Below are 17,547 nucleotides of genomic sequence, written 5' to 3' on the forward strand. Positions count from 1 at the left end.
TTTATCCTCAGGCTCTGTATGTGTTAGTCCCCTAAAATGGCCCGTTAGTGGTTTTGGTGGGAAGTAGAAATGCAGTAGTTAATTTTCTATACCTCCCCTCTGTTCCCTCAGGGTGGCTGGCATATGCTCTCTGCTTACATTTGGCTTTTTGTTCCCTCTCCTATAACAAGTCTTCTCTTCTTCTTAAGACCTGCATCCTCTAATGATTGCAGAAAGTTCACTTTAAAAATTTGTTCCAGTTTCTATTTTAACAATAGTGTCTCCCGGGAGACTTTGTTTAGTAGGGCTTAAATGGTCTTGTTAGAGTTCACAGGCAGGATTTAGCAAAAGAAATGGCTTCCATCAGGAATAAAGGCTCCTTAGGGTGATAGGGAAATAGAGCAAAGTAGCACCAGCACACAGCTTATTTTGGAAAGATGTTAACAGTCTCCAAACACTGAAATATCTCTTTATTTAAGGAGCACTCAGTTAAGTCACAAAAACTTATGCTGCTTTTATTTTTAAATGTCAATTTTAAACCCACAAAACTAATGAAATCTAGTTATGGATAAAAATATGGCTGGCATTGCATCCTTAACATACGTTGTTAATTTTTTTAATGCTTTCATGCATCTATGTGGCTCACTGATGAAATTTCCACCCCTAACCTCCTGGCTTTTGGTGTAAGTCAGAGCATTGACATTCCTTTGAAAACTGTGATATCTCTTCATACTGAAAAGCTTTAAAAGAGGTTCAGTGATAGTAACTTACTGGGAATTAATTATTAAAATAACCTTTTTCCCTATTTTAGTTAGAAAAGTAATTCATAGTGATGAATCTCTGACTTAAAAAAAAAGCCACTTCTGCATTGAAGGAATGCCAAAAATCATCTGAAACCACTGTTTTGTGTTTGTTTATTATTTTCTTCTATATTTATGACTGCTTTTTTTTGATTTTTTTTTTTTAAACTATTCCAGGCCCAGAATAATAAATTTCAGCCTGGAGTGAATTTTTTTGCCTTCTTATAAACCCTAAAGCAAGAGTTTAATACCACCAACTGGCTTTTTAATAGTTCAGCCCTAAGTCTTTTGCTCCCCAACCTTCCCCTGCACAAAAAAAAAAAAAAAAAAGGAAAAAAGAAAAGCTTGAGTACTTGAAAACCTCATAATTAGCATTACATTTTGCTCGGAAGAAGCTGGCTCTCAGATATCCTTTCCTGTTTATTTTTTATTTTAATAGATTACAAGTTATAACATTTATGCTGTTTTAATGGGTTTATGGACCTATTTACTGCCTGATCATTTGGAGCAGTGGATGGCAGCCAGTCCTGGCACGAAGTGTTGAGGATGCTGTGGTTGCCTGGAACAGCTGTGGCCATTTCTCAGTCCTTCCACTTGGGAAGGAGATGAAAGTGTGCAGTTTTCATGGGTGGTCATAGGCTGACCCCATGAGAGAATTGGCAGGTTTCATTTTGATTTACAGTTGTCATTTGAGTAGGTGACTAACTATTGGTTTGTCTTATTAATTAGGATAAATGCCTTTCTGGGGAGTCATATTTGTTCAGTCATTTTTGATTGATTGCATTTGAAAGTTTTTACCTTTCATAAATATGTCAGACTTCCTTGAAATTTCCACCAGTCCAGTCTCAGTATTTATGAAAGTGACACTGTTTTCTACCCACAGAAAATACCTAACTTGTCAATTTTTTTTTCTTTCTTTCTGGTAAAACTTGAAAGTAATAAATCATTTTAATCTGGAGGAAAAAAATACTTTGTAGGATTTGCCTTAGCGTTTAAGAAAACTAAGATCTAAACAGTGATATTTATTCAAATATGCCTAAAAATTTAGCAAAGTAATGTTGTAAGATTTGAAAAAAAATATGACTGAGGTTATCAAATTTTTACTGTTGATGTAGAAATTATTACATTTACCATCTGAGGATACTATCTGAATGATGCTTTAGTAGATTTATAGTAAATGAGTAGTTTTGTAGATATATAGAGCATATTCTAAAACTGAAATCAAGATCACGTTGTAGCTTTGTCAGTAATCCTAAAGCTGCACTATTTCAGTCAGTTAGAACACACTGTGTGAAACGGGCCAATTTTTGTCTAATAAATCATACTAGTGGTGAAACATGACTTAATAGAATATGTCATTCTGTAACAGAAAGTGAAATTCAATTAATTTTCAATCAAAAGGAAGAAAATCAGTCTTCCCCTAGTGTCTTTTTTTCAGAGCCTGGTGTAATTAAGAGTACTTTTTATAGCTGGAGTGATTGCATTATTAAATATTTGCAATAATTTTAAATATATTTGTGTTTGATTCAGGTTTAGGTAACTAAATTAAAGAGAATCATGTCCCATTTATATCATTAGGGAATATCTTCTAAAAGGTACATATAAATTTTTACTCAATAAAATTAATAGATCCTAACAACTCAGACTATTAATCTCTTCTCTGATCAGGATGGATTTTGTTCAGGATTCAAATGCTACTACTGGCAAAACAGTGACCAAAACATTACAGCTTCCTTCTGTGTTAATGAGAGTTCTTGCTTGCTGATGATGAAATAATTTAGAGCATCATTGTTCCCTCTATGGGTGACTAATTTACAGGGGAGGAAAGTCTGCATATTACAACAAAGGGGCTCCTTTCTCTACCTACCAAAGGCAGTTGGGACTCAGAAATTGATTTGTAAGGATTCAGCTTTCTTCTGGTCCATTAAGGACTTGTCTGTTGTGGAAGCTTTGATTTTGAGAAGTGAAATACTGTGTGGCAGTTAGTGACTTTTCCCAATAAACCTTGTTATCTCATGTACTGTTATCTCAATGACATGAGATATCATTCCTGTAATTCTGCTGTCTAGCATTTGCCTTCATGTATAACTCATGAAGGAATCCCACAGGCCTCCTCTTGAATCTGTTCCCTTTTCTTTTCCAAGAATGCAAAAGCTGAAAGAAAACCACACCATTGTTTGCTGGTAATAGCAACCAAAACCACAATAGTAACCAGCCTTTGGAAGTGGGCATTGAAATAGAGTAACAGGCATGCTGGAAACTAATATGGTTTAGATTCTAAATGTGTGTTTAATTTTTTTACTTTTAGTTGTTTAAAAAATGCGTTGTTGTAATGTAAAAGCTCATTCCTCTTCATAGGTATCAAAGCAGCTAACATTTCAGTAGAGTTTCCATATGTCAGGCTTTCAACAATGAAGTAATCAAATTGCACAGACAGCTGTTGCACAGAGTGCTGTAACAGCACATTAAACAGAATCCAGCAAGAAAAAGAGATCTGCTCAACTGAACTACTTTGTGAGTTTAGAGTGAACAGCAGAAATGTAAAACAACAGGGGTGTTCCCCCCACGAATTAATTGGAGACTTGGAGGAGGAGGAGTTAGGCGCTCAGAACTTCTGTGTTGATGGATATGCTAATAATATGTAGCCAAATTAAGCTGAATTTGTTGCAGAACTGCTATTTATAGCAGAATCTGTTTGGCTGCTGTCAGCAGGTGGCATTTCTGAACTCCATGTTAGGTTGAATCAGAGTAGGCCATGAGCCATTAAATCTGCTATTCGGTTGATAATCTGCAACGCCTTTCTCTTTGGGCAATGAAGATTTACTCAGTATTGCTACAGCTAGAGAGATACTGCTCTTTCGTGGTGGGCTTGTTTTTTTAAGGGAAGTGCACTGCAAAATATTCCTTGATTAAGATCTTAAGGGATCTTGAAATCAGACCTGGAAGGACAAGCAAGTGGAAACAAGTACACCTTGATGGCATTTTGAAAATAATGCTACAAGTAATTCAGGTCACATGCGCTTTAAGCACGTGATTAATGTTAAGCACCTAATACCAAGGAGGTAAATGCTGCCTGACTTTGAGCACATAACAAGTGCTTTGTCAGACTGGAATGAAGTATTCAGCACTTGCAGAGTTGCAAGCTCAAGAATTTATGTAGTCCCAGCTTTAGCCATTAACTTCAAAAATTCTTCACCTCTTAGCATACTGTAAATGGTTAAATTTAATTATTACACTTTATGTTAAAGTAGTGTAGTATCATACAGATGTAATTGAAAAAATAATGAAAAGTAGAAATATGAAATCCAATCCCAGGGCTCTTGTATTAAATTGTTGCTGAGAAGTGGGCTGAGAGTGTTACATTTTTGTGTGTTTGACTTACGGGGTGTCCGGCATAGTAAAGCATGAATCAACCAAGCTCTATTGCAGCTCAAAAAAACGCTCTCAGATGTCTGAGGAACCATCTCATTACTTTTCAAAATTTTCTACTTGTTTAATTGCCTGCTCAGAAACTGAAGAACTTTTATGCTATGTTTTTATTAAAAATTAGATATATGGACTCACTCTTGGATAAACACTATGGGCAAATAAGTAAGCCATACTTCACAAAATGAAGACCAAATTCAGTTTTCCAGCATAATGAATGTTTGAATACATTTGATATTTCAGGCCTGCAAGGTATGATAAAATCTATGTTAAAGTATCTTGTGGAAACTGAATTGTGGTCTCTGACAAAATCTCCTTCTGAGGTCCTTCAATGGTGCTAGGATTTCACATTTCTGTGTAGATGGTGGAAGAGAACTTTCTTTATTGGAGCCAAAATGGTTCCATGTAATTGCGGGTTTGGGGCCCTATATTAATGCTGCACACTAACTAATATGTACATATAATTGCCCAGCATTTAGCAGCCTGAGGCACCTATTCTAACAGAGCTTTATGGGTGTTCTGGTAAAAAATAATTTAAAAAACAATGAATGACACTGTGCGAAACAGTTGATCAATGTGTGACTTAACTGTAGTATATGTGTGTGCTTAGACATGGTATGAGATTTTAACACAGGCTTTTGGCTGAGGTCGTGACTAAGCATGAGTAATAAGAGAAATCTGTGGTAGTTTCTAGTTTCTGCCTTAAGGAATAAAGCTATAATAGAAGGTTTCTAGTAACAATGAAAAACAGTAAGTAGAAGTGCAATTATTTCCTATAGGGGTTTTCTTAGAACAGGTGGGATTTGTTCCCACAGCTAGATGTTTTTTCAGAGCTAGATGTCACATCCCATTTTAGGGAGCCAGACTTTAAACTTGTACATATTCAGCACCTTCTTCAGTAATCCAAAGTGAAAAATGTTCAAGTGCTCATCACTGTGCTTGGCTAAGTGCCTCAGAAATCAATTTTTTTTTTTCCTAGCAGTCATCAACTGTCAGGTGACTGTCTTGCTTCCTTAGAGAGACAAGACTATGTAGTAAAACTGGTTACTCAGTGGCTAAACCAAACCAAAAGAATTACATTCCCAGAACATACTGAGACTTAGGCTTGAAGTATCTACGGAGCAGAGATAACTCCATATTACAGGCACAGCAACAGTGTTATCATGACTTGGACTAACTTGTAGCACCAAATCAAACAGCTGGAAATTATCTTGAAGACCAAGAACATTAACTTGGTCAAACCTGCACATTTTTTGACCTCTAGCTGTGGGATTACCTGGGTACCTGCTCTGCAGTTTGGCTGGACCCTAAAAGAAGGAAGGACGGGAGCTGGCCCACTTTGATGGCTGTATCTCTTACAAGGGAGGCCCTGGTGTCTTTTTTTATCTCCTAGGCAAAACCAGAGTCCTAAGGACTCGCAAACCCCAGCCCTGTTTGCATTACCAGGTGAATGAGGAGTGTTGGTTAAGGCTGCGAGGAGTACAGGGCTGCAAGTCCATGACTACAGTTCTTTCATAGTCCTGTGGCTTTGGGTACAGATCCCAAAGTATTTCTGCAGGGCTGTGCAAGACAAGCTGACATGACCCTTGAGTGTCGTAATTTTTCAGAGGTTTGGCATTCCCCTGATCCTGTAAACTTGTGAAGATGGAACAAAATTATGGAGATTCTCCTGGAACTAATCTTTTCTATGTTTGCATAAAGAGACATGCTATGATAACCTCCCCTGCTTAGTGCTTTGTTTAACTCCATCCTAAACTAACTTATAACCTAAGTCTTACAACCTAAGTACAGAAAGGCCTGTACTGCATTCGCGAAATGATATTTGAAAGTGGTGCTTCTAACCATTTAAATTGCTTTTAAGGTTACCAAGGGCATTTTTAAGTGTATATAGAGGAAAGTAAGACTAATATGAACATAACTGATGGGGAAAAATGGGGCTGTGCTGTGAGGGGAAATACATGTTGACCTTTTTTAATCATTATTCCTCTCAGCTTTTCGCTTCATTTTCTGTTTTTCTTCATTTTCCTGCTTTATGTGGGTGCATTTCCATTATAATTCTGTTAAATTTCTCATTTGCTCTTTAACTTGGCAGTAAAAATGTGTTGAGACCTGTTTGCTATAACAGTATGTTCTGGGAAGATTAACTCAGTTGTCAGATTTTGTGCTTTCTAGTAGAATTCTGAATCTTACCAGAGAAAAAGGCACACAAAAATTTAACACTACCTTTTATTTCATCTCATTCACTACAGGTAGCTTTACATGTAATCTCCTGCTTGTTGTACTTCATCTTCTCAGCCCCTTCAGAGCATTCTTGTTTGATACAGACATAAATTGCACCGGCAATTGTAAAGCTACTGTGCTGTAGAATTGTATTTTAATTGCACATACCTGTAATTAATTGTATGGGAATTTTCACAGTACTCTCCCCAAGGAACAATTTAATTGAAAAGTAACCAAGTTGTCTAGACTATAGCAACTCATAAAATCATCACTAGTTTTGGGGTTTGAGCTACAAAGCAGCAATAGAAACATGGCTTGTAGATTAAAGTACTTCCAAGCACAGGAACTGTTTTATAATCCCCATCATAGTAGTCTACCCTGGCAAACCATTTTTAACAGTGTCAAGAACAAAAAATGTACAATAAGCTTAAAAGTAAAGATTATCTCTGTGTTAATTTGTGATAGGATAGGGATTTTTGTGTACAAGCACACCCGTTACACATAGACCCATTTCTTCCTCCAAATGTGTAAAAAATACTTATTTTGTAGAAAGCACATTATGCCTGCCTTTCACAGCTTGTGGCATAACTGGTTTAACATAGGAATAGTGTGACACTCAAAAAGTTACTTCAGGGGTTCTGGGTAACAATGATGGCATTCATGTTTGTGTGTTTATACTGCAAGGGCCAATTGGTGAAAGGATTTTTATTTATTTATTTGCTATTTAGCTTTGTAAGTAATCTGCTAATTATCTTGAAAATTCCTAACTGAAAACACAAATGTTTTTCTCCAAGTTAGAAACAGTAGCGGCCACATGGAGGTTTTAGGTGTTTATTTAAATTGTGTGTGTGTGTGTATATATATATATATATGCACATATATACTTACACATATACATATATATATATTACACTGTGAGATTGAATGGGATTTATCTGTACCACTGTAGTACCTTGAGGACTGAAAAAATTGCTCTATGTCTGCACACTGACAGCAGTGTTATGGTTTAGCAGAAAAAAACCAGGCTTGTTTAGGCAGCACTTCAGTGTGCTGAATATGATGAAACTTAGGCAAATGTTTGAGTTTTCCTTGCATTATAGCCAAAGCAAATCAAAAGTAATAAAAAGCAAGGACTAACATGCCATTTCACACTCGATGACTTATAACCCAGAGAGGTTTATTTCACAGGGGAAATGGTGTATCATGAGTCAATGTTTGCCAGTACAAGATCCTCAAAATTATGTAACATTTTAGGAAAAACAGGGTTCTTTGTAGCTTTTGTGTATTTCAAGTGAGCTAAAAACCATGAAACATTTGCTGACCCCTAAAACCACAAGATCCTCTTGTCTTTTTAGCCTGGCAGGTGGAAGACACCACCCTAATTCTTGCTGAAGGGTAGTGGGTAGTGCTTTGTCTTGCTAGCATAGGCTCCCTCTTGTAAGGTTTTTCCATATATAGTCAGACAGTGCCATTCACAACAATTTCTGAGCACTTCTGCCTCTAATGTCAAAGGATACAAGAAGCCAAGGAGCAATGGAAAATAACAATTTGAAAAGGACTTTGATTTCAGCCCAGTGGTATGTCACCTGAAAAAATTCACACGTGGTAACATATGTTTGAAACAGTGGTAGCCTCAAAGAAAGGTTTGTGACAGCATAACAGGCACAGTGCACACTTTATTTTATCAGAATCTTTGTCTTTAAAAATGAGAGAGGAGACATGACTCCCCACTGAATTCTTATGTGTTCTTATGCCTGGGTGCATTACTTTCTGAGAAATACAAAGTAGGATTAATAAAAAACAGATCTTTCCTGTAGATTTTTTCTGTAGTTAGAATGACAAAAGCCTTGATTCTTGCTCAGTAGTCGATAGCCATTTTAGCCCTTACTGGTAATTCTGAGTCTTAGGGCTAGCTCTCAAATCATGCTAATGGTGTTTCTTAAATCTAGATGGTCAGAGCTTCAAAAGCAGACAGAGAGAAGTGGTCAGTGTATTTTCATACAGATTAAATCCTCCTGCCCTTCAGTGCATTGAAGTGGAGAATCTGCCATTGCCTCCTTTGTTGCTGGCCAGGGGTTTGCAACCCTCTTGGGCCTCATAAACATGAAATTTCCTCAGCCCAAAGCTGCTGAAAAGGCAATGAGTTGTCTTGCACCTCGACAGCTCCTCCTCACCCTGGTCCTCCATGCGCTGAGCTGGGGTTAACATGCATGAATGCAGCCCATTCACACAGGGGGGCCTAAGGAGGCCCAGGAGCATCTTGGAAATCCCTGCCCAGCTGGATCCTGCTGAAATCAGCAGCACTCCTTGTGCAGTGCAGGCTACCTGACAGTGATAGCAATGCCTTGGGTGGGAGCCTGGTCGTAGCTCGGTGCGTCCGTGCCGGATTTGCGCGCTGGTGAAGGCAGAGCACACGGCAGTCGGGGTGGGTAGGGACTGTGTGCATTAGAAGTTTTATGACCTGTATTGTAAGTGGCTGGATAGCTTTTGTGCAGCTGTAAAGCATGTATAAAATGTGTCTCAAATGTATTTTCATGGCTTCATAAAGTGTAGTTCATTTATGTAGGTACTTTTTATTGTAATCCTTTATCTTCAACATGGAACTGTTTCCTGGTACCGTTTCTATTTTTTCTTCTCTTTTTTTATAAAAAGGGGTAAAGAAGAGAAAAGAAAAACTGCTTTTTTGTTACATGCATCAGGAGAGTCCTTAAGTACAGTAATAGTGCCCTGAACTTGTATTTTTGTATTTCTAACCTTGGAATGCAGGCCTAGCAACTAAAAAGCCAAAATGACATTAATTATGGCTGTTCTTCACTGTGGTTTTTGGAGTATAAGTCTGGAACAGATGTTTGAGGGGAGAGAAGGGGGGGAGGAAGGATGGATTGTTTCTTTTTCTCAGCCCCAACTGGTTTTAATTCTTTCTTGAACATTTTGAGAATATCTTTAAACATTTGCCAGAGTTCAGTTAACATCCTGTGACTAAAGGTGGAAAATGTCCTACTTTGTTTTTCTTCAAACATATACCTGCTCTTGCTTCTCATGCCAAAGCCAGAAAAAGAAAGGATTCCAGCTGGCATAGGTTTTATTACTGTTACATTAATTTGCAGGTTAAGCCTCAAGTTGGGAGGGGTCTGCTGGATTGATTTATTTATTTACTTTTTTATTTTCATGATTTTTAAAAAGTGCCATGTAAAACACTGCCATTTAATTACAGGAAGGTTATGCTCTTTTTTGGTGAGTGTTTAACAGCTTATTCTTGTTTACATGAAGTTGTAGAAATCTACTTTTAAAATATGTTTAAAGTAGAGATTGTGTTCTTGGGTTTATCATGTTTTTCCTGTACTGTGTATAAACACAAGATTGTACATTATTGAAAGCCCTTTTTTGTGGAAAGCAGGATTGAGGGAAAAAGTTTATATAAGAATGCAAAATAACTTCCCGAGACTATTGGCGCAGTGTGACCATAAAACCTCAACAGCACATTGTGCAGTGACATTATAACAATTTGCTTTAGCACCTCTGCAGCGTTCTCAGAAAGTCCTGCTCTACAAAACACATGCCGTGGTATCAGTTGACTGTTTTTTCCAGAATCAGTTCTTTACATGCATGTTTTTGTGATTAGTTGCTGTTCCACAAGTAATTGGAAGTGGGGGGTGGTTTTTTTCTTTTATTTATCTTATTACATGTATGTTTTATTTGCATTTATACTTTCAATAAGTTGTAACATATCTGCTTATATAGGTGTGCAAGTGGATTTATAAACTTTGGATTGGGATTTACAGTGGTTTAGTTTTAAGGACTGTTCTTTGCTGTACCAGTATCAAGATACAGAAATACCACGAAAGAAAATGGCACAGAGTTGCTCCTAAGGCCAGAGTCCAGCTGCTCCACCAACCCCAGTGTTGGCTCTGGAGGACTATTTCTTCTTTTTAACCTGAGTGTGTTAGTTCTGTTTCTCTAGTAACCCAAAATGGAGAGCAGATCTCATGTGTAAATACTTCTCCATTTTGCAGACAGTGAATAAGAATATGTAGCACTAATGTCATACTTGTAGCACTTTAAATAAAAAACTTTATGTTTATTTTGTACCTTTATCATTTTAGCTTAGCCTCCAACATTTTAGGTTGATTTCCCATATAGGTTAGCTCAGCCAAAATCATTCTATACCAAAATACAATGTGTTCAGGTTTGTGTTCTACCTGTAGGAGTGTCTGCATGCTTTCCAAAGTGAATTCAAACCTTGTAATGGGATACATTTTCAGTCACTTAAAATTCAGCATGAGCTTACACTGAGAGCATTGATATGAAAACTGCAGTTGGTGTGAGATGTTGGAATTGACCTATCTACCATTTCATTTAAAACACTAGTGTGCTCCATGGACTGGGTGTGTAACTATGTGTGGGTTCATCCTGTTTGAAGTACCGCCCTCCAAAACAGCTGCGGGAGGGATCTTTTCAGACCATCTCTGTGACGGTGCAAGTTACAGTTGCCGTTTGACTGTGAGAGAGGGGAGAAGATGTCCAGAAACACCTACCCATAACCTTAGTTGCTTAAATGTTCCCTCTTTTGGTATAGCAGTGGAGGTCTGAAAGTGTGGTCTGACAGCTAGTCTTTAAATGATGCGAACAAACATGAAAAAGATTTTGGTTTTCGGGGTTTTTTTGTCTAACTTATTTTCTCTAGTGCTTTTAAGTGCCTTGTGCCTAAAAATAATGATAAAAACCGTATTGTTCTTTGTATTTGAATCCAAGTTCACATGATTACATGAGAAGGTACATTTTTGAAATTCTCTTGGTGCTCATTCATTAGCTGAGCCTTGCTTCAGCCAGAGACAATAGAAGATTAGTTCTTCTGGGCAGTAATACGTCCTAACAGCTCGTTATTTAGCGCTTGACACTTGATCTGAGCTAGGCGAGGACTGGAAAAGAGAAGAGGAAGGCTGGTTTCTCCAGAAGACATTGTTCTGGCCAAAGCCTGCTCTGACTAGTGTCGTGGGAAAGAGGATGCTGCTGGCAGTGGTGACAGCTGAAGGCAGGATGAGGGAGTGCTCCTGGCGTGAGCAGGCCAGCAGCGGTGGCCACAGCCCACAGAGCCTGCGGGACACGCTGTGCAGGGCTGGCAGCGGCCAGCGGGACAACCCTGCGCCCCCAAGGCAGTAATAAGTCATAATTACTATTTTGGTGGCTCTGTTGTGATTGTGAAGAGGGATGGAGGCCTCTGCCAGCCCTGGCAAGTGCCCATTTGACAAACCATAACCATCTCAATCAGCTCCCGCCAGTGACAGCAAAGTTCCAACTATGCAGTTGGCTTTGAGAACAGAATTGCCTCTCCTCACCCAGAAGTGAGGATCAGAAATATTTGCTGGGAGAAGAACAAGAACTCAACTGCATGTGCTTGTGCCCATGTGCTGGAGAAGGCTCCAGCCTTCACTGAGGCGAACCTAGTGCTTGCTGTATTTAGGTGCTTAATCCAAACACTGGAATTGCCCTTACTGTCTAAAATGCCAGTGTCTGTAGCACTGCAAAGTGCTCTGTTAAACTTCTCTGGGTTTTCTTCAGTTGTGTCTACATCATCTTTGTGGACATGAATGGTAAAAGTGTTTTTGAAGATCTAAGAAATTAATCTGAGCAGGCTTTTCACAAAGGCTGAAAACTGCTTTCTGTCCTCTGAGTCCCCTCTCCCCCCACCCACTAAAACAAGCAAGCTAGCAAAGACCCTGGCTTAGTCTGGCTGGATGATCTAGTGTCTGACATTTGTTGCTGGAGTTCACAGAGCCAGTGCACTCTGCTACCCATACCAGCTCTCAGCTGAGAGAGTCCTGCTACAGCTTCTAGACTAAAGACTTGCATAGCAGCTGTTATTTAACTGTTTTGTATTTCATTGCCCCTAGCATTTATTTCCTGTTCTTTATATAAAGGAAGAATATTTCATTTTGAATGACTTGATATGTCTTTAGATCAGCAATGAGTATCAGCTGTAGGGACACTGCCCCTGCTTTCAAGTATGGAGGAGGCTGTGTGCATCCATGGGCACAGAGGGAAGAAGTCTAACAAATCCATAAATGTGCTTTAGTGTTAACCCAAAATTCACATAGTATTAACAATTCACTTTTTTTATCAAGAAAACTGTCGCAGTATATGGGAATGCAAAGTTCTTAACATAAGAAGTGCTCTCATAAAACTGTTTCTATGAAATACAAACTGCAAGTCCCGCACGGGACAAAGTGTGAAGCTGAATTTTTATGAGAAATCCTTGGAATTACCATGAACTTTCAATGACACTAGTAATGTTGGTTCCCACTGCAGTAAGCTATTTGCTCATAGTTATTCATTGTTACTTAAATGTATCCTTTCTGGTCACAAAAATAATTGGCAAGGATGTTTTGGGTTTGTTTTTCTTCATGGGAGGAGAAAGGAAGAACTCATAATGTTTTTGATCAGAGGTCAAGATAGATCCTACTCATTAAAATGGCACACACAGCTTGTGCTGGTTTTAATCAGCTTTGTCTTTTTTATATTTAAAGGCACAGCAGAGAAGTCTTTGGATTTGAAAAGCAATGTAACAACAAATGCTGTGCACCTGCTAGAACAAAGATTCATTTAAAGTTCAGGGGAAAACCCTCTAAATCTCACGATAGAATGAATTCACTCAAGCAAAAGGCAGAATTTATCGTGGCTGCAGTGGTGTGAATACAGAATAAACCCCAGAAACATAAAAGATAAAGCCTCAGATTTTCAGCAGTGTAGCTGGGATGTTGTCTATTCCAGAATGTCAAATGAATTAGCTCTCTGCAAAGCATTTCTGAGCTCTTTAAATTACTGACTTCATCTACTGGAAAACAAAAAAGTAGTAGATGGGCATCGAAGAGGTGAGATCTTTGCTGTAGGATTAAGTGACATTCTCACTGATTTTGATAGCAAAACTGACTGGCAGCAGAGGTGTAGACCAAGTCTTTATGGTCGGCTTTGCTTTTTGTCAAACAACAAAGGCTTCTTACCTTACAGGCAGTAATCATAATCCCTTTTCGTGCGTGTCTTTACTTTTGGCTGTGACATAGACAGCCTCTTCATTTGTGATGGGTTCTTTAAATGCAGTGTGAAAATTACAAGAGAAAGAACTTGCTGGAACTCTTTGTGACCCAGTATGTTTTGTGGCTTCTCATAACAGGTAATTTTATGTGATACCTGGCTCCAATATGACATCCTGTGTGAGTTGTGCCTAGTGGAGTCCACCTCCCCTTTGAGGAGTAGTGGCATTGTCTCAGCATGGAAAATTGCAGGGAAGAAAAAAAAACTAAACTTGCCACTCTTTCCTTGCCTTTGTTTTGTGTCATTTTTTGATCTGCTGGGGGCAGCACAGATGAAGTGAGTCTTTTGGCAAGGCCACTGGAGCGAGGAGTGGGGAAATGGCTTTGTGGGCCAGGACTGAGGGAATATTGCATGCGAGGGTGCGTGCAGTATTAAGAAGATGTTACTGAGTTATTTGGATAAGAAAGCAGTGGTTTAGGTTAGGCCAAGGTAGAACTGTGTAGGGTCTCTGGATGAAAGCCAGATGATAAAACTGGTTATTATGTTAAAGAGTAATGAGCTAGCAAGGAGCCTCAGAAAAAGTATTGCCAGAGGAAAGAGATAGAGAGCAGGTTTTTTGCTATGATAGAACTAGTATTTAGTTATGGTAATAACATTGTATGTTTGTACAGTGCCTTGCTGAAAGCATGTGCTTCTCTATCAGCCAGATATTTAGATGCTTTGTCTTTGAGCACTGTGTCGTTGAGTTTTGGGGGAGGTTTTTTTTGCTATTTAGACTTCTGAAGCATAATTCTGATATTTTTCCTTTGAATACCTGGGGGGGGAACATTCAGTCCACTTCCCAAGTGTGAGGAGAAAGGGTGAAGCCATTGGCACCTGTGCTACAGGAAGGGCTCAGCTCAATGCCCAAAGTCACGCAGTTGTTACACCCTGGAACAGGCCATAGGTTGGATGCAAAGGTGCTTAATTTTTTTTTTTTTCCTTTAAAAAAGTAAATATTTACAGATATAATTTTGAAACACCAGCCAAGTTTTTAGGAGGAGAAAAAAAAAAAAAAAGGCAAGCAATTAACTAAGTCTGTCTCAATCAAAGTGCGCTGCCGTGCACTTCCCCTCAGCGCGCTGCTGGTCCCCGGGAGCGCTGCCCGAGGAGCCGGGCTCAGGTTGCAGTTTGTACACCTGATGTGGAACCCAGGGCCAGCGCCTCCTGCTCCGGCTGGGAACGGCCTCGCAGAGAAACCGTGCTCAGCCCTGCACCACTTAATTAAAATACCTCATCCAGGGGCTGTTTATAATGGCAGCGCCAACCTGCGCGTTGTGCTTTTTGTTTTCCCTCTTGTTTTATTTCCCCCCTCTCTGATGTGTTGCACGCAGTCAGTGAGGCACCACATGGGTTGCTGCTCTTAGACACTGACAACTGAGGAAATTAAATTCTGAGGCAGAATCAGTTAAAAGCATGACTAAATCGGTGTTGTTTTTCTATAACAACTGAAACAACATAATTATTTTAAGGTTGAATTTTTATTGCTAATGATTTTTTTTCAAGGCAGTAAATTTTTTTGCATTTTCCTTACATTAAGATCCTTTTAAATACATTTTGGGATTTCTAATGGCTTTTGGATTTTATTTTTTTAAGAGAGTAGAAGCAGTTGAGTTCAGTAGACACTTTTAGATAAAAGCAGTGATAGACTGCAGTTCCAGCTTCATATGAAGTCATACGGCACCTTTAGTATTACTGTTATGAGCAAGAAGAAACACCTATTTATATGGTCATTCATATGAAAAAGCTTATTGTATTTGTAAAATCTGCAGTGACATCTGAATTTAAAAATTTAAGACAATGGAGCATTTGCTTATACTGGTTAAAGAACTGTTTTGAGTGTACTAGACCAAATCTTGCATTTTTTTTCAGGTAAGCCAATGAAAAGAAAACCGTAAGAATGGTCTGATCTCAGAGATGCTTACACACACAGTTTGGTCTCGTCTGTCTCTCTCCTTCACTGAGACTGCCTTTGAGTGAAGTACAGACAAACATTTTTACAGAATTGGATCTTACTGTACAAAGTTACTAGAAAAATTCAAAGAGCACCCCTTAATCTCTTTAGGAAAACCTAAGGAAATGCATAATAGTACTGACTGCAGCTTCTCCCCACTGTTCTGTGTATCTCTTCTTTTATACATTGTATTGTATATTAAGTTTTAAAGAGCACTGATTGTTGCTTTATGAAAGCATACTCCTTATCATCACTAGAAGGAGTGGTGTCCCTACGAGATGCCATACAGTCTCAAATGACGTTTTCTTCAGGAGTACAAAATCCTATTTGGGCGGAAATCACACGCTCTTAAGGGGGCTCACAAGGGGGGTGATTATAAAGGCAGAAATTGTTGGTATCATTGTTTAGAAATAGTGTATTTTGTCATCCTAGGAGTGCCTATGTGTATTTACAATAGGGTTTTCTGTTTCATTTGCTTTAAAAAAACCCCACTGAGCTAAAAGGTTTGAAAGGAACAGCTTGAGGAATTTTTTCCATCAAGATACAATCACGGGCAGGAAATCGTAGAAGCAGAGTTGTGGTTCTGCCTCCATTTTTTTATTAGTTAATTAAACTATAACAACTCTTAACTTCATTTTAGGTTAACTGTTCCTAGAGTTCAGAAATATTTTAAGAGGTCAATAATGCTTTCTTTGGCTCTCACTCATTCAGAGTGGGATGAGGAGCCGCAGTCAGCAGGGCAGAGTTTTCCAGATGTGCTGCAGGGCCTGTGCATGCGCTCATGTCGACAGTTGTCGCTGGTGGGAAACCATCCCTCTGTCCTCATCTGCACACCACCCTGTGCAGATGGGAGCCACGGGAAAGAAACATGGACAGCCTGACATCTGTCCTGACCAAAGCTCAGGAGCCCTGGGTGCTGGCAGCTACCAGCTGCCACGTGTTGTTACTCAGTGCTGAGTCTGACTGGCAATGCTGGGGAAGGGGGGAGTCCAAAGAGACAGTAAGTGGGGAGTTTCACCAGAAGCAGAAACACCGCTAAGAACCCACTGTACTTTGCAGGATGGATTTTCCCTGTGAATTCAGGTCACTTCATGAGGCATCTGTCTGCATTTTCCCCTCAGCGGGTAGAGCTGCTCAGAGCCGTGCACTGAAAGGGCACATGAGGGAAGAGCCATGCAAGTGTCACATAACTGTCTTTAATAGCGGGAGCTATTCCAGCACTTGGAGCCAAATTGTCTTTCAGCAGAAAGGATAAAATTTAGCAGAGCTGGGAAAGGGAAAGAAGAAAGGGGAGGAGAAGCACAGCACCACCTCCTGCTGACACCACAGAAGTTTCCCTCAGCTTTCCCTCTCTCCCTCTGTGCATATATTTTCTTTTTAATCAGCTGTGGCTCTTCCCTCCCCTGCTTTTCTTTTTTCAACTGTATTTTTACAGTTGGAATTCTGCTTTTCTAATTTCTCTTGTTTCACATTTAACTTCTTCAGAGGATTTCATTAATAGTTATTGCAATTAAAAATAATAAATAAACTCAGCACCAGCTGCTCAGATGGCTGTCGTAGCATATCTGGAACATAATGTGGTCTGTTCAGGGCAGCCACACAATGCAATTTATACCCACACCTGAGGGAATGAATTTCACAACTATAATTGCAACAATATAATTCTTATTAATGTTGTGCTATAATTCCTATTAATTCCAAAGGGCTAGTAAATGCATTAGGACTTGTCAACATATTATTTTACACTGTTTATGATCTGTAGAATTACACTCTTCAGTATTGTATTGCATAAAGAAATGCCTTAAAATTAGCTTTAATTGGAGGAGGGGAGGGAGCACATTTTCTGTTTGGGCACTGGGAAAGACGGAAGAATCCTGGTGTTTGAGAAGCAATGAAACTGCATTTTAAAATCAGTCCTTTGAACTTTCTGTGCCATGCAGTTAACAGTTTATGAAGATATATTAATAATGCCTGTCCTGGTTATTAGAAAAAGAACCACTGGTGTCTTTATGAAGGAATAAATAACTACAAGAAAGATAGGGTTATAAAATTTAAAATAACTGTCTTCCAGAAAAGACAAAAGTGGGGAAATTACAAGTC

At 39.0% G+C, this 17,547-nt stretch overlaps 1 protein-coding gene across 1 annotated transcript in view; it reads left to right on the top strand.

Annotated features, from left to right (window-relative positions):
- The window catches only part of JAZF1 (JAZF zinc finger 1), a 188,200-nt gene that overhangs the window by 161,638 nt on the left and 9,015 nt on the right, over nt 1–17,547 (top strand). The window lies entirely within an intron of this gene.

Source organism: Corvus cornix, chromosome 2, assembly GCF_000738735.6.
Source record: "Corvus cornix cornix isolate S_Up_H32 chromosome 2, ASM73873v5, whole genome shotgun sequence".
NCBI lineage: Eukaryota > Metazoa > Chordata > Aves > Passeriformes > Corvidae > Corvus > Corvus cornix.